Here is a 21,880-nt window from a genome sequence, read left to right on the forward strand (position 1 = left end):
CTGTGAGGCTTTCCTCAAGACTACTAAAGAGTTCCCATAAATTTCGGCTTCACGATAAATCACGCAAAAATGTGTTGACAATTAAGCTGTTTATCTAATGACTACAATTATGAGTAACTTCATTTGGAATCATTTTGAGCAAGATGAACCAAAAACTGCGATTTATTGGCTACACGTCAACTAAAGAAACTGCCTGCACTACGTTTGTGCGTCCTTTCTGGAGCAGTGCTGTGTGATATGCGATCCTTACCAGATAAAACTGACGTAAGACATCATGAAATTTCAAAGAAGGACAGCTCGTTTTTTATCATCAAGAAATGTGAGAAAGAGTTTAACGGATAAGAGAGTTAGGGCTTCAATCATTAGAACAAATACGATTTTCGTTGCGGTGAGATCTTTTCACGAAATTTCAATCATCAACTTTCTCTTCGTAAAGCGAAAGTAGTTTGTTGACTCCTAACCACACGCTGCGAAATGACTATTGTAATAAATTAAGAGAAATCAGGGTTTTCACGGTGTTCATGTCTCCCTCGTGTTGTTCGAAAGTGCAACAGGATAGAAATGCTCTGAAGGCGGTTCGATGAATTTCCTGTCAAAGAAGTTAGTATGAACGGCAGAGTAACGTTTTTGATTCAGATGAACGGCTTCTACTTGTATACAACGATGAAAGAGAAATCCTTTTTTATTTCGTTTTTCAAAGAGTTTATGTGGTGATATCATTATTCAGAAAGATGATTTTGTTTTATCACGTAGTGTCCCGATTTATTTAAAACGAAAATGGAACATTTATTATGGTTGGATATAGCGATCAGGAGTGATTTACGGTTTCTGCTTTTACGCGTTGTACTTGAAATCAGATGCAATGAAAGCTATTGCTCTGTCAGTTTCGGTATGTGACTTACTGCATCGCGTAATGAAGAAAATTTCATCACGTTACCAGCTCAATACCGACATCTGATGAAATTTCAGCACGAGAGTAAATCATTTTCGCAAACAAAAAGCAGCGGCCGTAATAAACTCTAGAGTGCAATCTGCGGCTGGCTCTGTATTTTCATATTTCTCTTTAATTGCAGGTCGCCCGCTCTCTGGCGTCCGCGCATCGATGGACGTGAGGTATGTATATGTACAGTTTCACGCTGCGCTCGGCTGACAGCAGTATCCAAGGTTATCAGTGACCCAATTTGGCTGCGCCGATTTGTGGTTTATAGGTGCAAATATAATTAAACAGCCAGAATCGCTGCAGCGTAACAGCTTCACACGTCATAATACCTACGGACTGATGCACACTGAAACTATGCCGACTTGTCTCTGGTGCAGAGATTCTCTAAAGCAGTGGACTGTGGCCTCCAACGGACAGCAGCCCGTTCATACATTGGTGGCACAAGGAATTTCCGTCAGTAATCTACAAAATGTCGTCACTTTGTTTATAAAGAGCACAATGTGTTCTGGGGAACCATCTTTCCCGCTTGTACAACTACAGCTACAGACTCACGCCGTTCGGGTGAGTGGGAAAAATGCTGTGTCCAGTCAGGAAATGTATCATTCCGCGGCTGGGATCGATGTGTTTCAGTTTTAGTGTTTCCCTGATGTTAGGGAGAAAGCTGTATAGTCTCCGACCCTTATCGCTATTGTTTTTCCCACCCTGCCAGGTGTCCAGTCGCCATGTCTTTAGTTGACGTGTCGCATGTAATGATACACCAGTGATCTCAGAACCAGGTCTTGTCTCGCCATCTTTAGCCAGTACATAGCCGCTCTGTATGTTATCGTGAGATCTATCGGGAATACTCCAAGCACCAGACAAAGCGCTTCAATTCAGGTGGTACCACAAGCTCCCGACAGTCTCAGTAAGACGCTTCTCTGTTCACTCCTAAGAGCTGTCCTGTTTGCTAAGAGGCTCAGTTTGTGAGCCCATGTACTTGCGGCGAAGCTGAGTACTGACGCGAAGAGAGCACAATGGTATATTCTTGTGAATGACAAGGGGAGTCTATATTTGTCTGACTTTAGTCTTGCCAGCTTATGGAGTATTTTTTCTGCTTTGTCTGTCGTGATCTTTGTATTCCTAGAAATTTAATTTTTCATCTGTGTGTTTCCCAAGATAGCGAGTGAGATGAAACTTCCTGGCAGATTAAAACTGTGTGCCGGACCGAGACTCGGGACTTTTGCCTTTCGCGGGCAAGCGCTCTACCGCCTGAGCTACCCAAGCACGACTCACGCCCCGTCCTCACAGCTTTAATTCCGCCAGTACGTCGTCTCCTACGTTCCAAACTTTACAGAAGTTCTCCTGCGAAACTTGCAGAACTAGCACTCCTGGAAGAAAGGATATTGCGGAGACATGGCTTAGCCACAGCCTAGGGGTTGTTTCTAGAATGAAATTTTCACTCTACAGCGGAGTGTGCTCTGATATGAAACTTCCTGGTAGATTAAAACTGTTTGCCGGACCGAGACTCGAACTCGGGACCTTTGCGAGTGAGGTTTTGTCGTTTTATGTTCGTGTCCCCTATTTTTACAGTTAGGTTCCTTCACAGGAATCCTTTCAGCGAAGTGTATTATGTGTTATTTTCTGCTATCTTCAGTTTTTTGTTGTTGCACCACTGTGTAACGTGTAATCTTGGATATCATCGACGAGCTCCCGGGAGACGTAAATCCTATCCAGACGATTCGCATAGTGGCCCGTCTGACATGTAAAGCCTTGCACATTGCCACGGCGAATCTCCCATGTGTCACAGAAGGAAAGGTCGCGGACGACAATGTGCAGTTCCTGGCAAGGGTTGAAGTGTGGATCTTTCCGAAGCAAAACAAACTGAAGTCGCCGCCAAGCAAACAGTATTCGTAGCGGCCAAAAGGATGGGAGTGATCTCCTTAGGGTAAAGCTCTGTCCCTTCTATGACCAGAGCTCCATGGGACGTACATGTTTACAGTGCAGGTAAGTACCATACCCTCACGGAAGGCACGTACGTGACATTTTCATCTGATATGCCCTCACGAACGTCACCAGGAGAGGCGTAAGAGGAGTAACCGGCCACATCCGACAGGGAGTCCATGTGCACCTCCTGAAGCAGTACGACGTCGATGTCGGAACCCCAAAATATTTCCGCAGAATTTATATTTTCACCCTGGTACTAATGTGGCTGATGCTAATCGTAGCTACTTAGTACGTTTGAAGACGTGGACCGCCACGTGGGGAAGTTCGGCAGGTAGGTAACAAAAGGGGGGCAGCCGGCAGCGTCGCTCGCCTGGTGTCCCTGGAACCCGCCGCTGCTGCCGTGCGTTTTTTGCTCCGTCGCGGGTGACGCAGACACCTGCGCTGGGTCCTGTGCTTCCCCGACGTCGTTGCTCAATGCCGATGTCGTCGGCGCCTCAGTTGTGCCCATATGATCCAACGCAAACACCAGGGCGTACGGTCCACCTCTGTTCTGACCGCAGGTTGCGCATCCGATCTTCAATATCGGAAGACGGAAGGGACTCCCGACGTTCCGCCACAGCAGCCGTCATAGAAACGATGAATGCTGAAAGTTCCATCGAATGGTCCAGCACGGTGTTGGCAGGGGTCGATGTGGTAGGAAGAGGGAGGGACGCAGGCGCCTCTGTTCCGTCGGACGCCGCTGAGGGGCGTGTCATTTGTCACAGAGGCTCTGTTGGTCGCCGACGGTGGGCCACTGCGCAGGTAGTAGGCAATGCTATTGGTGGTGTCTCTCTCTGCATCTCAGCGGGCGACAGTTGAATGATGCGCATTTGCGGGCATTCAGAACGGAGACGACCCTCTCTCCCACACCCAGAGCAGGTCCTGGAATCACCATCGTATTTAACACCTGCCGAAGCCCACGGATGTTTATAGCGGACGGTACGTCACAAAACATTATTTCTTTGTTCTGGTCGACACGACCTTCTCTCAAAATATGGAAAGTAAACAGCTTGCAGTAGAACAGGCCCCCTGTCAGATTTATCAGAAAAATTTTCGCTTATAACTTTCGACTCGGTCGTTTCCAGAGCAGGTTTGCTCACCTCAAATTAATATGAGGCGTGTTTTTTAAGTAAGTACCGTTTTGAAATTAAAAAAAAAAGACGTGCTAAGACATCTCAATAATTTTATTTTTACACGAAAGCTTGTACCTTAATCTATTTTTGTACATAATTTCCATCAATATTGAGGCACTTGTCATAACGTTGTACCAGTTTTTGAATACCCTCCTCAAACAACTCAGCCGCCTGACTTGTTAACCACTGCATCACCACTGTTTTGACTTCGTCATCGTCTTGTAGCCGCTGACAGCCCAGGTGTTTCTTAAAGTGCAGGAACAGATGGTCGTCACTGGACGCAAGATCGGGGCTGTACGGAGGATGATCTAGAGTTTCCCATCGAAAAGATGTGATGAGATCTTTGGTCTGATTCGCCACATGCGGACCGGCATTGTCTTGCAGCAAAACGATACCCTTGTTCAACTTCATTGACTGTTGCTTTGATTCTGGTGTGACGTAGGCCACCCATGTTTCATTGCCCATTAACAATTTGGCTTAAGAAATCATCACCGTCGTTGTGATACCGATCAAGGAAAGTCAATGCATTTGTCTAAACGTTTGGTTTTGTCCACATCCGTCAACATTTTCGGTACCCAACGTGCGCACAGTTTTCGGTAATTCAAGTGCTCGGTCACAATGTCATACAAAACACTACGAGAAACATTAGGAAAGTCATCCCGCAAGAAGGAAATCGTAAAGCGTCGGTTTTCTCTCACCTTATTGTCCACTTCCTGCACCAAACTTTCATTAACAACCGAAGGACGCCCACTCCGTTGTTCATCATGCCATCTTTAAACGCTCTCACCTACTTTCTTACCATTCCATCACTCATAAGGTTTTCTCCGTAAACTGCACAGATCTCACGATGAATATCGATCGCTTTTAGGCCTTTAGCACTACGAAATCTTATAACAGCCCGTACTTCACAGTCGGCGGGACTCACGATTATCGCCGGCCGGGGTGGCCGAGCGGTTCTAGGCGCTACAGTATGTAACTGCGCGACCGCTACGGTCGCAGGTTCGAATCCTGCCTCAGGAATGGATGTGTGTGATATCCTTAGGTTAGTTAGGTTTAAGTAGTTCTAGGTTCTAGGGGACTGATGACCTCAGAAGTTAAGTCCCATAGTGCTCAGAGCCATTTGAACCATTTGATTTGAACTCACGATTATCGGAGGCATCTTAAACACTCAGTTCACAACGTAAACAAAGAAGAATCCTACTGTAATGGCGACAGTGCGTAGATTAAGGTACAGGCTTTCCTGTAAAAATAAAGTTATTGAGATATTTCAACACCTTGTTTTTTAAATTTCAAAACAGTACTTACTTAAAAAAACACGCCTCGTACCTTTACCCTTTAAGCATCCCTGTAAGTTTGTAACTTCATCACGGAGTCATTCTGTATGGTATCGCGTTACACTACATCCTTTTTGCAACGGCACTGTCATTATCTCTTTAGACATCATTTATATACAGTGTTTTGTTTTAACAATCTTTAATATGATACTCCCTGCCACGTTGCGATGATTTCCTGCTGTTTCAACGTCTTCGTGTATGTAGCACTGGCACAAAATATATGCCCTTACTCTGTCAAGGGCCTCCTCATTTACAATCAGTACAGTCAATTTTCAGCATTCTTCTTCGAGTAGCGCAACTGGCAGGGCCGGGAGGTACGAGTACGTCCGGCCATCGCTTTGGGGTGACATTCACTTCGTGTTTCGCTCATCTTCTTCTCATCACATCGAAACACTACAAGGGGAGAGGGCCTCGTTGAGGCAGTCACCGTCCACTCAAATTTGTTACATTTGCGTGTTAATTAAGTTTCCCATGCTCAATTTGTATGGTACTGTAAGGCATCGGGCACATAGAATGCAAAATAAGTAAATAAATCAGCATTCTTCTTTAACATCTCATCGTAAGCGCTTCCATTCTTTTCCCGTTTGCCCACTATACACAGTTCATTTCCACAGGTCCGCACAGCGCTGTGCTCCAGGCGTCTATTCAGACATTCGTTTCTCAAACTAAGACCATTGTTCGATACCAGTAGACCTCTTTCGGCCATGAATGCCCTCAGCCTGTGCTTATTATACACGGTGGCTCTAATTGTACTTTCGTTACTTCTGCCATCGTCGACGGACAGTTGTTTATCATATCGGAACCCGACCATTCGTTATTTCTCTTCCGTACGTCGTTACAAAAGTTTCCACAAAGTTTCTTTGTCCTATGATAAATCATTTCTCATGGGTGGCCATTCAAATAGAGGAAGTTTGATTATAACCATCCTGTAGATCAATATTCGTCGCAGATGCGTGTATTACTCGTTGTTTTGTCACTATGAACAGCATGTTAAATAAAACCAAATATAAAACCCATTCCCATTCTGACACACACATCGAATGCGGGATTCAAATTCGCTACCTCGACCTAAGGTACACATACTTCTTCGACCTACTTCAAGATACTGAGCGAGGTAGCGCTGTGTTTAGCAAACTGGACTCGCATTTGGCAGGGCCGCGGTTGAAACCTGCGTCCGGCTATCCTGATTTACGATTTCCTTGATTTCCCTACATCGCTTAAGGCAAATTCCGGGATGACTTCTTTCAAAGAGCACGGGCGTTCTCCTTTTCCACCCTTCGCTAAACCGAGATTGTGCTCCTTCTCTAATGATAGCGTTGCTGACGGGACGTTAAAAACTAGTCTCCTCCTCCCTGTTGCAAGATCTACATCTACATCCATACTCCGCAAGTTACCTGACGGTGTGTGGCGGAGGGTACTTTGAGTACCTCTATCGGTTCTCCCTTCTATTCCAGTCTCGTATTGTTCGTGGAAAGAAGGATTGTCGGTATGCCTCTGTGTGGGCTCTAATCTCTCTGATTTTATCCTCATGGTCTCTTCGCAAGATATACGTAGGAGTGAGCAATATACTGTTTGACTCCTCGGTGAAGGCATGTTCTCGAAAGCCCGTACCGAGCTACTGAGCGTCTCTCCTGCAGGGTCTTCCACTGGAGTTTATCTATCATCTCCGTAACGCTTTCGCGATTACTAAATGATCCTGTAACGAAGCGCGCTGCTCTCGATGGTAAACCATCCCCAAGACCATGTCCAGAGTAGCAGTGTTAAATCTTTGCGCTCTTCCAAATACTTGTCGCATTCGGGATCCATTGTCGCTTTCAGTGAATCTCGCAGCACTCACATAATACTACCGTTTGTTGTCATTTACATTCTTATTAAATATTCCTTTTTTCCACGTAATACCGGACTGAATCGTAAAGAGAAGTGGAAGGAACAAATTTATTCCTTAGATATTCGAATTAAATCGTTTCCTAACAAAACAATTTAAAGAAGTTTTGTGAAGTACAGCAATAAAAAAAGCTAAACAACACTCTGGAGATTCACCAGCAGATATCAAAAGGCAATATGTAACTGAGTAAAATAATCTCTTGCGTCTACGCTCTATACAGCAGAGTGAAAGATATAAGTTACTCTCTTTTTCACAATATTCGTTTACAAAACGTTGCACTATTGTTTCCACTGCATAAATCTTCTTCTTTTATTTTCTGCTTGGGTTTCGTTTCAGATATGTATTGAGCTGTACAAAATATAGATCCATTTTACGGATCAGAAAACTGCACCTGTCACGGTGCTAATTTCTAATTTTTTTGTTTTGTGAAGTAAAGAGCGAATTTTTTGCCTAATTTTTATTAGTACATTCTGTGGTTCAGTATTGTCTACACAATGAAAGAACAGCCTTAAAAACAGCGCACGGCTGCGTCTGATACTCATCACGCATCCCTGCATTGTCGGCCAGGTAAAGATGTAAGGTTTATTGAGATTTTTAACACCGTGTTATTTATATACTAATTATGACACATTGAGAATCCCTTGCTGCTACGTATTTTTAAATTATAGTATTAGAAACCATGTCAGCTGCACTTGATTCCAACTGTCATTTAGCTATTACAGCTTTAATTTTTTACAGATATCGTTTTAAATCTGTATCACCAAAAATTGTAAGCAAAATTAAAACAGTCACAGCAGATATTAATCAAAACTAGTCCAGAAAACTGCTGGTTTAACTGTGGAGGAAGTTGTTGCATGTACAATATGACAACCTTATCGAAAATGCAGCCGCTGCTGCCATCCCTTGTTTTAAAACGCGGATATCTAACTATTGAAATTCTAGTTCGCAGTTAAATATGAGGTATGTATACGACACAATGAATCCTAAAATTCTGCTCTTTTCCCAAATAAGAGACAAATCACCACATAGGTACAACTCTATTACATAGTCCAAATCACGACGGTGCTCACATTCGATAGTGTACTTGGAGTTTAATCCTTTCAATACCAAGGCTTTATGCCGAACAGAACGACAAAAACAGTCTGTTTAACAACTAGTTCATTCCATTCTGCGTTTCATATAAAAATACTTGTTTCTTTCGACTAGTTTACTGTAGCATTACGTGGAATACGAGAGATTCTCTGTAACGACAAACATAGTCACTTACTTTTGTGGCTGCTTTCCGTCAGAAAAAACTAGGGAGACAGTTCAGATTGTCATAACAGTGAATGGTAAGGTAACTCGCACAGCAATTGTCGCCGCTATAACAGAAACGATAAAATGGCAAACGTACGATATAAAAACGTCAAAAGGACTCGTTACACCTTTGGATAAGAAGCTTTAAAACTCTGGAACTGTTTCAAGTTTTAAACGACTCATTCACACTTCATTTAATGACGTGTTTCTTCTGGCGAATGTTATTTATTATGTGCAACATTCATACGATGAGCGTTATAGCAGCTCCATTAATTATACCTATTCGAAATAGTTATAGTGGAACTGTAGTTAGGACAGTAGTGTTCGAGAGAAGCGAGATTCATCTCACTCATTGTCCAATGTTAGGTTATCCATCGTTTCTCTAAATCATCCAGCAAATGACACAAAGTTAATTTCAACGTCGGTAGGATCTACTTTCCCGTCCTACCTCCTCCATTTCTCAACTTATCTAACGTATCAGTAGTGTAATGTGCCAAAAATTTTCGTTACGTTTTTTCGTTTCGCATTACGTAGCGGAGCAGACTCAATTTAGTCTCGACAAGAAAATGGATGTTTAAACTTTGTAAAAGGTATGTTTTAATGTGTATTCCTTTGACACGTTATAGTATCTAAAGACCGAGAGAAAAAGCTGACGAAAACCAGGTCGCAGTCAGAGATGCTCCATCAACAGAGCGAGTGGGTGGCAGCGCGGGTCTGCGACGCTGCAACTGCTGCAGCTGGCCACCAGAAACGTTAGTGAAAGTCACTAAGAATGAACTTAGCATGTACAAGGGTAACCTCCGTTCTAAGATTGTATGAAAAATGGTTCTTACCCCTTCTTCGATCATCGAAGAAGCAAGCGTGAGTAGTCGTTATGACGCTGTCGGGTAACTGTTGATCGTAGTGGTGTATAATAGGACACTGACCTGTCATCGTTTGACTCTGAATGCTCGTTCATCACCAGTAATAGTATACTGCGACAAGTTAATTTAAATTAATTTGTTCAAGATTCGTCAGCCACTCTTCAAGTCGGCAGTTTTATCGATTGGATTGGTGCTGAGAAGTGTTGGTGTCTGCTTGGCAGCCCAAGCTGATTGCTATATGAGAGCATGATAATCTAGATTAGGGAGATAGCTAGGAGAGCGTCCCTGTAACGCTAGGGACTGTGGATTACGGGAATACCGTACGCGATTATATGGTAGATCTGTTGCTGAATTTTGAAGAGTAGTTGGTCGTGCCTGCTATTGGATGTTGTGAACTCATCCGTTAACTATCCAACATTATGGATAGTATGTAGTATTAATCGAGTGCACCGTAGAAGGTGACAAAGATGATACAATAGTGAGTGTACAAGAAAATTGATCCAATTAAGATTATTATTATTATTGCGTGTTCTAAGGTATTTGAACAATGCTTCAGAACCCCACGATCACCTACTGAGATGAGACTTGCAGTTTTGAGGTCTGTAAGGCGCAACTTCACGTGATTGTACGTTAATTTACCGTACCATGTATCTAGATTGTCTTTGGAAACAGGCTATCTCCCCATATTTTCACACAACAACGTAGAAAACGATCCTATCAAGAACCATTTAGAGGAGGGACGAACGGTGATTATCTTCCACGATTCAAGTGCTGTAACTGATTTCGTAGCTTCAAGGGTAGTGGGTACTCGAATGTCAGAACCTGAAGAGACCTGAATTTTGCTAAAATCTTAAAATAGAATACAAAGTGGTGGTGAAAGTTAGGTATTTTTGTTTTTAGTTTGTTTTCCGATTCAAAGGGAATAATTTATACTTTAACCAACCACTATAAACTGTGAACATTCAGATTTTCAAGATAAAAATAAAATGGTTTACCTATGTTCTACGTGCACCATTACTGGTACAAAGAAAGTACTAAAGAAAGTTTTCATTCTGTTAGTAAATAGAAAGAACGAGATAAAGAGAGAAAGAGAGAGAAAAGGTCATTTTTTTCAGAGTTGGTTTACGGAAAATTAATTAAAATAATGTTAACCTCCTTTATTGGATTTGGCAAGGGCCAAGAATATATTATTATAAACACAGAAAACGAAAGATGTAGCTATACGTTATTTGCGAAATATATAATAACTGTAGTGAATCGGACTTGAGCAAAAGAAGGAATCTTTGGAAAGAAAAATATAGTACAAATTCTTAAACTGAAGCAACATTACGAAAGAATAGGTTCACAATAGATTTGGAACATTGGAATAAAATGATGAATTCTCAGGCTGCGAATAATATAGTCGCTGGTTCACTACGAAATGTAAATAAGACGTAATAATACCGCTGCTCCATCAGAAACTAACGGCATACAAATACATAAAATTCCATGAAAGTATCATACGTCTGTAGGATTATTAAACGAGGTTGTGAATGCTCATATTGAACCGGAATTGTACTCTACCAATCTTTGTCAATTTGGTTTCATATGAGGAGGGCAAAGATTCACCTGTGGTCTGGGGGTAGCATCTTTGATTCATAATCAAAACGCCTTCTGTCCTGGGTTGGAATCCCGCCGCTGCTTGAATTTTGATTAATAATCAGCATTGACGGTCGAAGACTTACGGCGTAAAACGTCACCTCTCATTCTGCCAACGGCCTTGTCAAAGAGGGCGGAGGAGCGGACGGAGGTTCAGGGCACTCTCTTGTGCTAGGGGTGGGAAACTGCCCATAAAGGCGGAAGAATCAGCAATGATCAACGGCATGAGGACGCACAAGGCAAAGGAAACCACTGCATTAAAGACACGTAACGTGTATTCACAGGACATGTGGCCTGTTATTGAAGAAGTGTCATGATGATCTCTCATTGGCAAAAGATACCGGAATTTTCCCCCATTCGGATCTTTGGGGTTAGATCTATACTAATTCCGCTCATACGTGTTTATTGTTAAATTTCTCATGGCACAACAGGCATTACTTTTTGATCCACCCTGGTGTAAAAAACGTATTGTTATCTTCACTTACTTTCGGTTTAAGATCTGGTGGCAACGTTAGCGTTTTAATAATCCCTTCTGGTGTTGATCGCCTTTTATACGTAGAGTTTCGATTATATCCGTTGTGTGGCAGGGCCCAGAGGCGACTGTGTGGGTCGGGAACAGTTGTGTTACGGTATTCAGTTTACAGACGGGCTGTAGACACTCCTCCACTTCGCCCTCCCCCTTCTCCTCCCCCCCCCCCCCGGTCAACATCCAACTCCAAAAAATGTAGTGAAATCAGGAAGGACTTGAGGTTGCACTAACAAGTGCCAACTCCACGGTGAGAAAAAGACCCACCACGTGCAGACGGTGGATGACGTCGAATAAGGAAACAACACTCGTCGGCGAGCGCCGACGCGCCTGGCTAGCGTGCGGGCGCCGGCGCTGGCGCTGGCGTGTTGCTCTCTGCTCGCCTGGCGCCGAGAGGGGGCGGGTTCGCGCTCCTGTCCGCCGGCGGAGGATCACAATTTATCTGGCCATATTGCAGGAAGCGGGCTGAGAAGGAAGCCGGCCTGGGCCATGCCGTGCGGCCGCTATCAGGCGCTCTCGCGTGTGCGTGCGCGTGTTCGTGAGCACGCCTACGCCCCCGCCCCGCCCCGCCGTCACTCCGTGCGTCAGTTATCGGTCGCGCCCGCCACGACACGCGCGGCCTGCTGCACGGAAACTCAGCGGGCCGAGCCGCTGCCTCGTACAAACCGCGCCGGCTGCCCCCTGCTGAGCGGGCGGCCCTCACACCGGCCAACAAGTGTGTCCCTTCTCTTCGGAACACCGAACTGACGTGCAACAGCACTTCTGCTGGGGGTCGAACCCTCCTCAGTACAACATAGTGATGGCTGAACATAGAGGCTGAACAAAGCAATCTGCTAGCTCGAAATGAAAAATTAACTCCCTTCTGCAATTAATCTTGTGCTTACAGGTGTTCAGCCGAGCTGGTGACTACATTTCATTTCTAACATATCGAAGACCGAGCTAGTACTGCGCCTCTGTTTATAGCTGAGTTCGACCCCCGGCACCGGCCACCGTCTTTCGATGCCCAGTGCGTTTTAAGAACCCGTGATAGTAGTCTGCGAAACGCACATAATCTCAGCGTTTCCCAGCTCTGGTAGATGTGATGGCTCGAGAGACCACAATTGATTGAGTACTGGACCCCATCGTTGTTTAAATTGAAACCTCCGTCGGCTTTAATTAGGTTTTCCAAAATCTTTATTTCGATATACCCCTTAATTACGCTGTCCCGGAATGCGTTTGTACCACGCACCTGGTCTCGTCATACTTCATTCCTGTACCACATTCGAGACTGCGCTAGGTGGCATCTGATGTGCTTGATTATTTCGTCCAGTTAGATTGCTGCCTTCCTTGCATCTCTCCTCAATGTGACCGAAGTTAAGCACTGTTGGGCTTGGCTAGCACTTGGATTGGTGACCGTCCGAGTATGCCGATCGCTGTTGGCAAGCGCAGTGCTCTCAGCTCTTGTGAGGCCAATTGAGGAGCTACTTCGTTGAGAAGTACGGGCTCCGGCCACGAAAATTGACAACGCACAGGAGAGCGGTGTGCTGATCATATGTCCACTCATATCCCCATCCAATGAAAGACACGCCAGGGTAGCCGAGAGCGCTAACATGCTGCTACCTGCAGAGCCTGGATGTGGTTTTTAGGCGGTTTTCCACGTCCCACTAGGTGAATACCGGGCTGGCCCCCATGTTCCGCCTCGGTTACACGGCTCGCAGACGTCTGAACACATTCGCAGTATTCCATGGGTTCCACTCTACACAGACAGTTGGGGTACACTAATTCTGTCCCTGGGGGTACGGGGTAGTGGCAGGAAGGGCATCCAGCCACCCCTTAAACATTAACATGCCAAATCCGATTAACGATGGCTGACCCTACGTCACTGCGGGACAAGGCTCAAGAGATAGAATAGAATTCCCATCCAATGACATTTATCGTCTGAGGATGACACGGCGATCGGTCGGTACCTTAGGGTCCCTGTTCTGACTGAGTTTTGTTAATTTTTATCTCTCCTAAGATTCGTCAGGTACATCTTTCTCTGGTGTATCGGCAGATGTTATCAAATTTACTTTTTGCAATATGTGTGTGTGTGTGTGTGTGTGTGTGTGTGTGTGTGTGTGTGTGGAGTCAGCCTAAACAAATACTGCTCTTCATGTAACAACTGTGTCGACGGAAAGCGTCGGTTTATTTCACGATTCAAACAGAATTATCTTTAAAACGGAATTTTACTTGTCCATTCGGTAGAACGGTCCCAAAGTAATTTCGTGCCACATTCGTTTTATCGCTATGCATTAACAGAGACACTAAACCACGACGAATAAACAACTCTCCAGCAGCGACTGAGCAGTGCTGCTGCACCCGGTAGAAGTCAGCGTGGACCAGGGCGCTGCAGTCGCAGCTACTGTACTCGTTAATTCTCGTGTTTATTCTCCCTGTTCATACATATTGACAAAACACAAACTGACTAATTTAGGGCCGCTCTGTAGGGTGATCACATAAAATTCCTCTTTAAAAATAATTTTCTTAGGGGGCAGGAAACAAACGTAAGCGTTTCGTCGACACAAGGCGTCACATTGTTCGGGCAAACGAAATCACAAATAGCTGCCGAAACATCAGAGACGATTTTTGGGAGAAGCACCTGGTGTATATACTGCTTAACAAAGAGGAAGCACCCGTATGACAAGGTCGGATGCCCATATAATTTTATAGATGTACACACTATCGGTGTGTATCTAAATAATTACACTGCAAATCTCTGTGGCGTGTAGAATGGCCGCTAGAGTGTATCAGTTTTGTTTGTGTTAATGATGTTGCCAGAGCTGTTAGGACTAATAAGGGTCGTGAACAGCGTCAGATTTTGAGTGATCACTGGAGACACGAAGATGCCGCATAATCGCACGTGACAGAATCTGAGAGAGGCTTCACTGTGAAACTCCAGTTTGGCCGATTGGTCGAATCGTGCGGTATCAAGACTTGTGGGATATTCCGCAAGTGAGGATCGTCGTATTCTGTACCAAGCACTTTGTAACCCACTCTCATCTGCGCCGGCTATCCGAAAAGAAGTAATCAGCCCCCTGCAACGTTCAGCATCATCCCGCACCACCCGTTCGTGGCGAGCAGCAGAAATACTAATCAATTACTGCCCCACAAACGGCGGTGTTCGGAGTGGTTCCACTACCAGGACACACGTATTGCTTATGAATGGCGTCGTATTGTGTTGAGCAAAGAACCACGATTGTACACTTCCGTGGCCGACCATCGTCGGTGACTACAGTGTTATTCTTAGCATCATGGTGTGAGGAGCGATCGGGTATGACTTCAGTCAGATGTCGACCATTACAGGTTCGTGGCGTTTTATAGCCTCGAATCTCCATTCTCCATCTTCCTCTCAGGTAGAGACAGGTGGCCAATCCCTCGTGATGGATTTCTCAGACCTTCATGGAACTATCCGTAATGCGTCAATTTCCCTCCGTGTATCGATGCAAGGGAGGGTTAGCTGCCTTCTTGGTATAAACAGTATTAACAGTCGATGCCTATACGGCGTTTTGTGCGGCGGAGCTGACTGTTGTTACTTCTCCTCTGACGAAGTTGGGACCCCGTGCTTGTACGCCATGTCCAGCGTTCCCATGCCTATAAGATGGCTGGGTTATGAGTTCGCACGAATGGAAGGTAGCAATCACGTTCTGAAAGCAGGCCTGATCCGGCTGCAACTCGAAACATTGACGCGACTAACAGATGCTCTTTTCTATACCCACACGACTACTCTGCAATTGACACTTAAGTGCCCGGCAGAGGGTTCTTCGAACCACCTTCAGACTATTTCTCTATCGTTCACTCGTTAATAGTGACGGGGGAAAGGAACACTGTGCGAGCTTATTTCGTTATGAGGATCTTTTCTGTCTACGTAGTTTGGCGACAGTAAAATGTTTCACATTTCAGAGGAGAATGAAATTTCGTGAAAAGATCTCGCCGCCACGAAAAACGCCTTTGTGTTAATGACTGCCATCCCAATTCGCTTATCATATCGGCGACACTCTCTGCCCTATTTCGGAATAATACCAAACGAGCTACCTTTCTTTTAAGTTTCTCGATGTCATGCGTCAATCCCATCTGGTAACGATTCCATACAGCACAGCAACTCCTCTAGCAGATGTCGAACAAGCGTAGTGCACGCAATCTATTTAGTAATCCAGCTGCCCCTTGTAAACGTTCTGCCTTCACATAACATTATCTATTTGATCGTTTCATTTTAAGTAACTGTAAATCGTAGGCATTTTGTCTGATTGAGAGCGTTTAAATTTGTGTGATTTATGGTATAACTGAAATTTAATTGATTTCTTTTTGTACTCACGTGGATGACCTCACGCGTTTCCTTAGTCAGAGGCATTTGCCACTTTAAGCACCATGCAAATATCGTTTCTAAGTCATTTTGCATTTGATTTTGACCTTCTGATGACTTCACTAGATGGTAAATGATAGCATCATCTGCAAACAGTCTAAGAGGGATGCTCAGATTATCTCATAACTATTTGTGTACGAGTAGGTTGGAAGAGCAGAGGGCCCACAACATTTCCTCGGGGAACGCCGGATTCCACTATATCAATATTTTCCGTCTATTACTACGTACTGTGACCTTTCTGACAGGAAATCCGAATCCAGTCGGACAACTGAACCGATATACCGTAGGAACGCAATAAGATTAGAAGTCTCTTGTGAGGAACGGTGTCAAACCCTTCAGGGAAGCTGGAAATACGAAATCAGTTTGAGATTCCCTGCGATAGCACTCACTACTTCGTGCGAATAAAGAGCTAGTTATGCTTACAAGAACGATATTTTCTGAATCCCTGCTGACTATGTGTTAATAGACCAATATATTCGAGGTAATTCATAATGTTCGACTCACAGTATGAAGTGACAGCTGTCTTCAACGCCTCCGGTTGGGCTACACAGTCGGGAAGCTGCAGTCGGTGGGACGTACAGAAAGAGCATTGGCATTTCTAATGTTCACCCTTGTCATTTCATGCCTTTGATCCGCGTCTCAGTTTCGCTCACGTTAACGCTGACGGCTACCTTCGTACACTAAGACAGTGGTACAGCAGTATTTTTTCACTGACAAATGATGAACACCAAATGTAATACAAATGCAGTACAAGACGCTCTGAAGATATGTAGACACGAAGGAAAATATAAAAGAAAACAGCTGGAACACTGGGAAGGGAGAGAAAGGGGACAGTGACATCTCAGGCTTTCGCGTGTTTGTTGACAAAAACCGATATGCGCACGCGAGCATGTAGAGTATGCTGAGATAAACAGCTTCGGAGGGCTTCGCTTCTTAAAAAGCTGAAATGCTTTAGGTAGCGAGGACTGGTAGAGGTGATGTTCCATGCTACAAAAAAATAGTACTCTACCCAAAAAAGGTCACGTTTTTTGAATAAAAACTTATCGAACCTGTTGGTTGAATTTTCTTTGAACAAGTGAAATTAACAAGCTCCGAAAGAGGCAGGGAATGGCCAATAAAAAGAAATATTCGAATTTTAGGTTGAAATTAGGAATGGTAAAATGGCGCAAGCCTTGAGCTCACTTAGGAGGTTCTCCTGCTACGTAAATTGAAGAAGGGGTAATACGACTTGATTTACTACAAAAACAAAACAAAAATATTTTAACTGACTGATGTTTCCGAAAATATACATCAAGCATTGGAAAACATTTCGCTAACGGTTCATTTAAGACAGGAAACCAGAATAGGTAAGGAACGATTAGAAAACAATTTGAAGGACAGACCACAGAAATTAAGTACAATCCAGATCTCAGCCAATGAACAGATACCAATGTACAAAGCTTAATTTTACAGTGAGGTTACAGTGGATAGTTTTATAATAGAACGTATAAATAAATTTGAACCAGCACGCTCTGAGGACTTCACATGAAACAACGCCAGTAAAATTAATCTTAAGTACCAAAATCGATTTCATAAAGGTAGAACAAATAATATTCATAAATTTCCAACCAGGCTCTAACCTATATATATAAAACTAAGACTTACATAACGAATCTTACCAACGTAAGTTAGCCCGGCTGGTTGGTTCAAATGGTTCTGAGCACTATGGGACTCAACATCTTAGGTCATAAGTCCCCTAGAACTTAGAACTACTTAAACCTAACTAACCTAAGGACATCACACACACCCATACCCGAGGCAGTATTCGAACCTGCGACCGTAGCAGTCCCGCGGTTCCGGACTGCAGCGCCAGAACCGCTAGACCACCGCGGCCGGCAGCCCGGCTGGCAAATTCTTTAAATAAAACGGTGGTAACTCAAACTTAAAGCACATAGTAAAACTAACCCTCCGGCACAGATGATAGGCTCAACAGCTCAAACATTCTACACATAAAGGAGTTAAGCAAACAAGTCCATACCGCCGGCTGGAGTGGCCGAGCGGTTCTAGGCGCTACAGTCTGGAACCGCGAGATCGGTACGGTCGCAGGTTCGAATCCTGCCTCGGGCATGGATGTGTGTGATGTCCTTAGGTTAGTTAGGTTTAAGTAGTTCTAAGTTCTAGGGGACTGATGACCTCAGGAGTTAAGTCCCATAGTGCTCAAAGCCATTTGAACCATGTCCATACCCCTCACCGTTAATTAAACTTTCCCCGTGATTCCTGTAGACCAAATACCATGCCCGTGATTCCTGTAGACCAAATAACAGACCAAATTTCAGAGCCATCTTCCACCAGTTCTTAGTGGCGTCATTACGTAAGATGATAGATTATCAAGCCTTTATCGCTCCAAATGATATTCAGTTTAGGAAGTTCATGATAGCGTCCATGTCCTTCCATGATATCACTTGTCCTTGGATGGCCGTTTTCCACTTCACGTTGATCTACGACTGAGACTGAGCAGGTCTGGACCGCCGTTAACTCGGTGCGGAAGCGCCCGCGCACGGCACCTGGCGAGACGCAAAGGCGGCCGTTGCTCAGCTACAGGCAAAAAAGTAAAGTCGCACATTCCATTACATTGTTCTTCAAAACATAATGACTAGACCGACAAAGTACCACATCATATTAACTTCCTAAACTCCAAATGCGTCTTGCAAGACCCCAACGGTACTGACCGACCGTCGTGTCATCCTCAGACTATATGAGTCACTTGATGCGGATATGGAGGAGCGTGCGGTCAGCACAGGACTGTCTCGGCCGTTTTGAATTCTAGTGACCAGAGCCGCTACTTCTAAATCAAGTAGCTCCTAAATTTTCGTCACAACGGCTGACATCATATTAACTTAGTTACTTAAATTGCGCAAGCGTGTTGTCAGAGGTCTCCAGCCGACCACAGAAAGCCGGGCGTCACGGAATGAAAATTAATATTCCTCTAGACAGAACAAAAGGCCGGACATGGTTCTTAATAATGTAATCACCATGGACGGCTACGCAGGCACTGCAACGTTCTCCCATGCTGGCCACAAAGCTGTTACGGAATTCTTGTGGTAGGGCGTTCCACCCTGCCACCAGTTCGGTTGACAACTGCTGGATAGTCGTAGGTGCATGTGGATGTGCTGCAATAAGTCACCCCCCCCCCTCCCCAATGTATCTCTCGCGGGCACGATTGGATTTGAGATGGGGGAACGCTGAGGCCAGTCCAGTCGCCGAATATCCTCACATTCCAAGAGCTCCTTCAACTGCGCTTTTCGAAGGGGTCTCATATCGACATCCGTAAAAACGACGACAGGCCCGAATGCATCTCTGAAACTACACACGACGCACAGGGGGAAGGAGTACTATATCACAATAAAGTTAATCGCTGAGTGCACTACGTTCACGGATTTACCATGGTGCCAGGAGCACAGGGACATAACCAAGGACGAATGTGTTCGCGTGCTTTTCTGGGATGGGAGTAGATTCAGTTTGCTTAGTGATTACGGACGTACCATCATATGGCGAGAGTGGTAACGCATCCAGGAAAACTGTCAGACGTGGTCGTTTTGGTGACCCAGATGTTATGATATAGGGAAACATAATGGTGCCCGGGCATAATTATCGCCAAATATTTCAACACACTACACCCACTGGTCAACGGCATGGAGTCATTGCACTATTTCCCCATGAGCGTCTTTTCTGGGGATGCATTCGGCCCTGACTTCATTTATATGGATGACAATGTGCAACCGCTTCGAACAGCGTAGGTGGAGCAGTTTCTGGAGTGAGAAGATATTCACCAAATGGACTGGCCTCTCAGTCTTCCCGACTTAAATCCCACTGAACACGTTTGTGACACATTGGAGAACAACTCCATACCAGCATGGGAGCACCTTGCGGAGCACATACCGCCGTCCCTGGTGATCACACATCCTATTAAGAACCACGTTCCGCCTTTTCTAGTATCCAGTGAACCACCATAAATCGCGGTGATTTTAGTGTCATTACCTTTCTATGCATCATCAGCGAGCGAAGCGCAGTTGTGGATAACACGCTGGACTCGCTTTCGGAAGGACGACAGCTCAAACCCGCTTCCAGCCTTCCTGATTTAGTTTTCCGGCGAATTCCATAAACCGTCTCAGGCAAGTGCCGGGATGGTTCCTTTGAAAGTGCACGGCTGACTTTCTTCTCGAACTGTCCCGAATCCAGAGGCGGTGGCGGAGCGGTTCTAGGCGCTTCAGTACGGAACCACGCGGCTACTACGACCGCAGGTTCCAATCCTGCCTCATGCGTGTGGTGTCCTTAGGTTAGGTAGGTTTAACTAGTTCTAAGTCTAGAGGACTGATGACCTCAGATGTCAAGTCCCATAGTGCTTTGTCCATTTTTCCAGAGGGACCGATAACCATGCTGTCTGGTCCCATTCAACGAATCAATCAACCAACCAATGAACCAACTATGTATCGGTAAAGTTTCATCGTGCTATGTTACTCGAAAGTGACACTTCATGGGAAAACTACTTTCGTCTTGAAGTTTCACACACCACTCTAGATATCAAAATAGTTCCCGGGTCAAAAGCTCCAAGTCAGATTAGTATCTTTATAGCTGTATGTGAAACACTTAATCTATTCCAGAAATCGACAATGCAAGATTGAATAGACAAACATGAGTGAGCTTCGGTGCTATTGGAGGGAAGTCGTGGCAGGGCGTAGCTATTCGTTAGCTCTGTTCGTAGAGGTACAATAAATACCATCCGCTCTGCACTAAAGCAGACAACTCCGAGTCCTGGCTCTGACCTCGATCGTAGTTTTTATGTGCTACACAGCTGTTTCAGAGGGACGCCCTTAAAGAGGACAAAGAAATCGCAGTCCCTCCTCCACACAGATCCACACTGTCGAGTTTCTCTTCAAGAACGTCACAGACCCGCGGAAGCCCACGGCATGACACGCACCGTACAGTGTCTCGTGCTGCGTCGTGCGAAGAGGCCACGAACCGGCAGCGCGGTTGAGGTGCAAAGACCTCCGGTGGATCCGCACCTCGCAACGACGGCCGCTCCTCGCTAATTAATGCACTACAAGCCAGCCTCGCGCTGTCTTCCAAAGGCGGTGCACGGCCTAATGATCCCCTCGCCAAGCGACACACTTGCGCATTTAATTAATATTTTCATTCGCCTGCTTGTACGTACACAGTGACTCGCTTTTCTTTTCTGAGGAGAGTGCTCTGTAGTGCAAATTAAAGCTCTGCAGCGAGGTTTCATGAGGATTCTAAAAAAAATTACTGCGACGGTACAGGATTGCGGAATTACAGTTTTAATTCTGTAAGTCAAAAATCCCTTTGACAACGTTGAAGCTGTAGGTATGTGAGCAAGTGAAATGCCACCTTGATGTAACATTTCAGATTAAAAGAGAAACCTCATCTCGCGACGCAGCTGCAGCAAGTGTTGGCAACTGTACAAGAGAAACGTTGACATAAAATTTTCTTTACCAGATTACGGATTTTTTTGAAATATTCTCGCGACCGTAAAGCTCTCGTCCGCCTTCCCACCATGTTTCCATCAAATGTGCTACATTAATAAATAAACGTAAATTTGGGGCATTTTGAAGCCTACAGCAAATGTAGGCACCACTACTTATTCGGGAAAGCTTGGCCTGCTTGGGAATGATTCATGACAGGTAGCTGTGACTGACCACACCGAACGTTACGTAGGGACGTCAGAGGAAGTTTAGTTTTAATTACAATGGTCTACACGTGAATTTGACGTTGACTCAGATTAATACCGATTCCTCCTATTTATTGGCCTGCGTGTAGTGAAGGAGCCAGCTCATTATTTCAGTTCACCTAAAACTGCTATTGGTTCAAATGGCTCTGAGCACTATGGGACTTAACTTCCGAAGTCATCAGTCCCCTAGAATTCAGAAC

General features: G+C 44.8%; 1 long non-coding RNA gene across 1 annotated transcript in view; it reads left to right on the forward strand.

Annotated features, from left to right (window-relative positions):
- The first annotated feature begins 1,072 nt into the window (after nucleotides 1–1,072).
- The window catches only part of LOC126161622 (uncharacterized), a 542,501-nt gene continuing 521,693 nt past the window's right edge, over nucleotides 1,073–21,880 (forward strand). Inside the window, exon 1 of the long non-coding RNA XR_007534936.1 lies at nucleotides 1,073–1,113. This is a non-coding gene — a long non-coding RNA (uncharacterized LOC126161622). The remainder of the gene's footprint in view (nucleotides 1,114–21,880) is intronic.

Source organism: Schistocerca cancellata, chromosome 1, assembly GCF_023864275.1.
Source record: "Schistocerca cancellata isolate TAMUIC-IGC-003103 chromosome 1, iqSchCanc2.1, whole genome shotgun sequence".
NCBI lineage: Eukaryota > Metazoa > Arthropoda > Insecta > Orthoptera > Acrididae > Schistocerca > Schistocerca cancellata.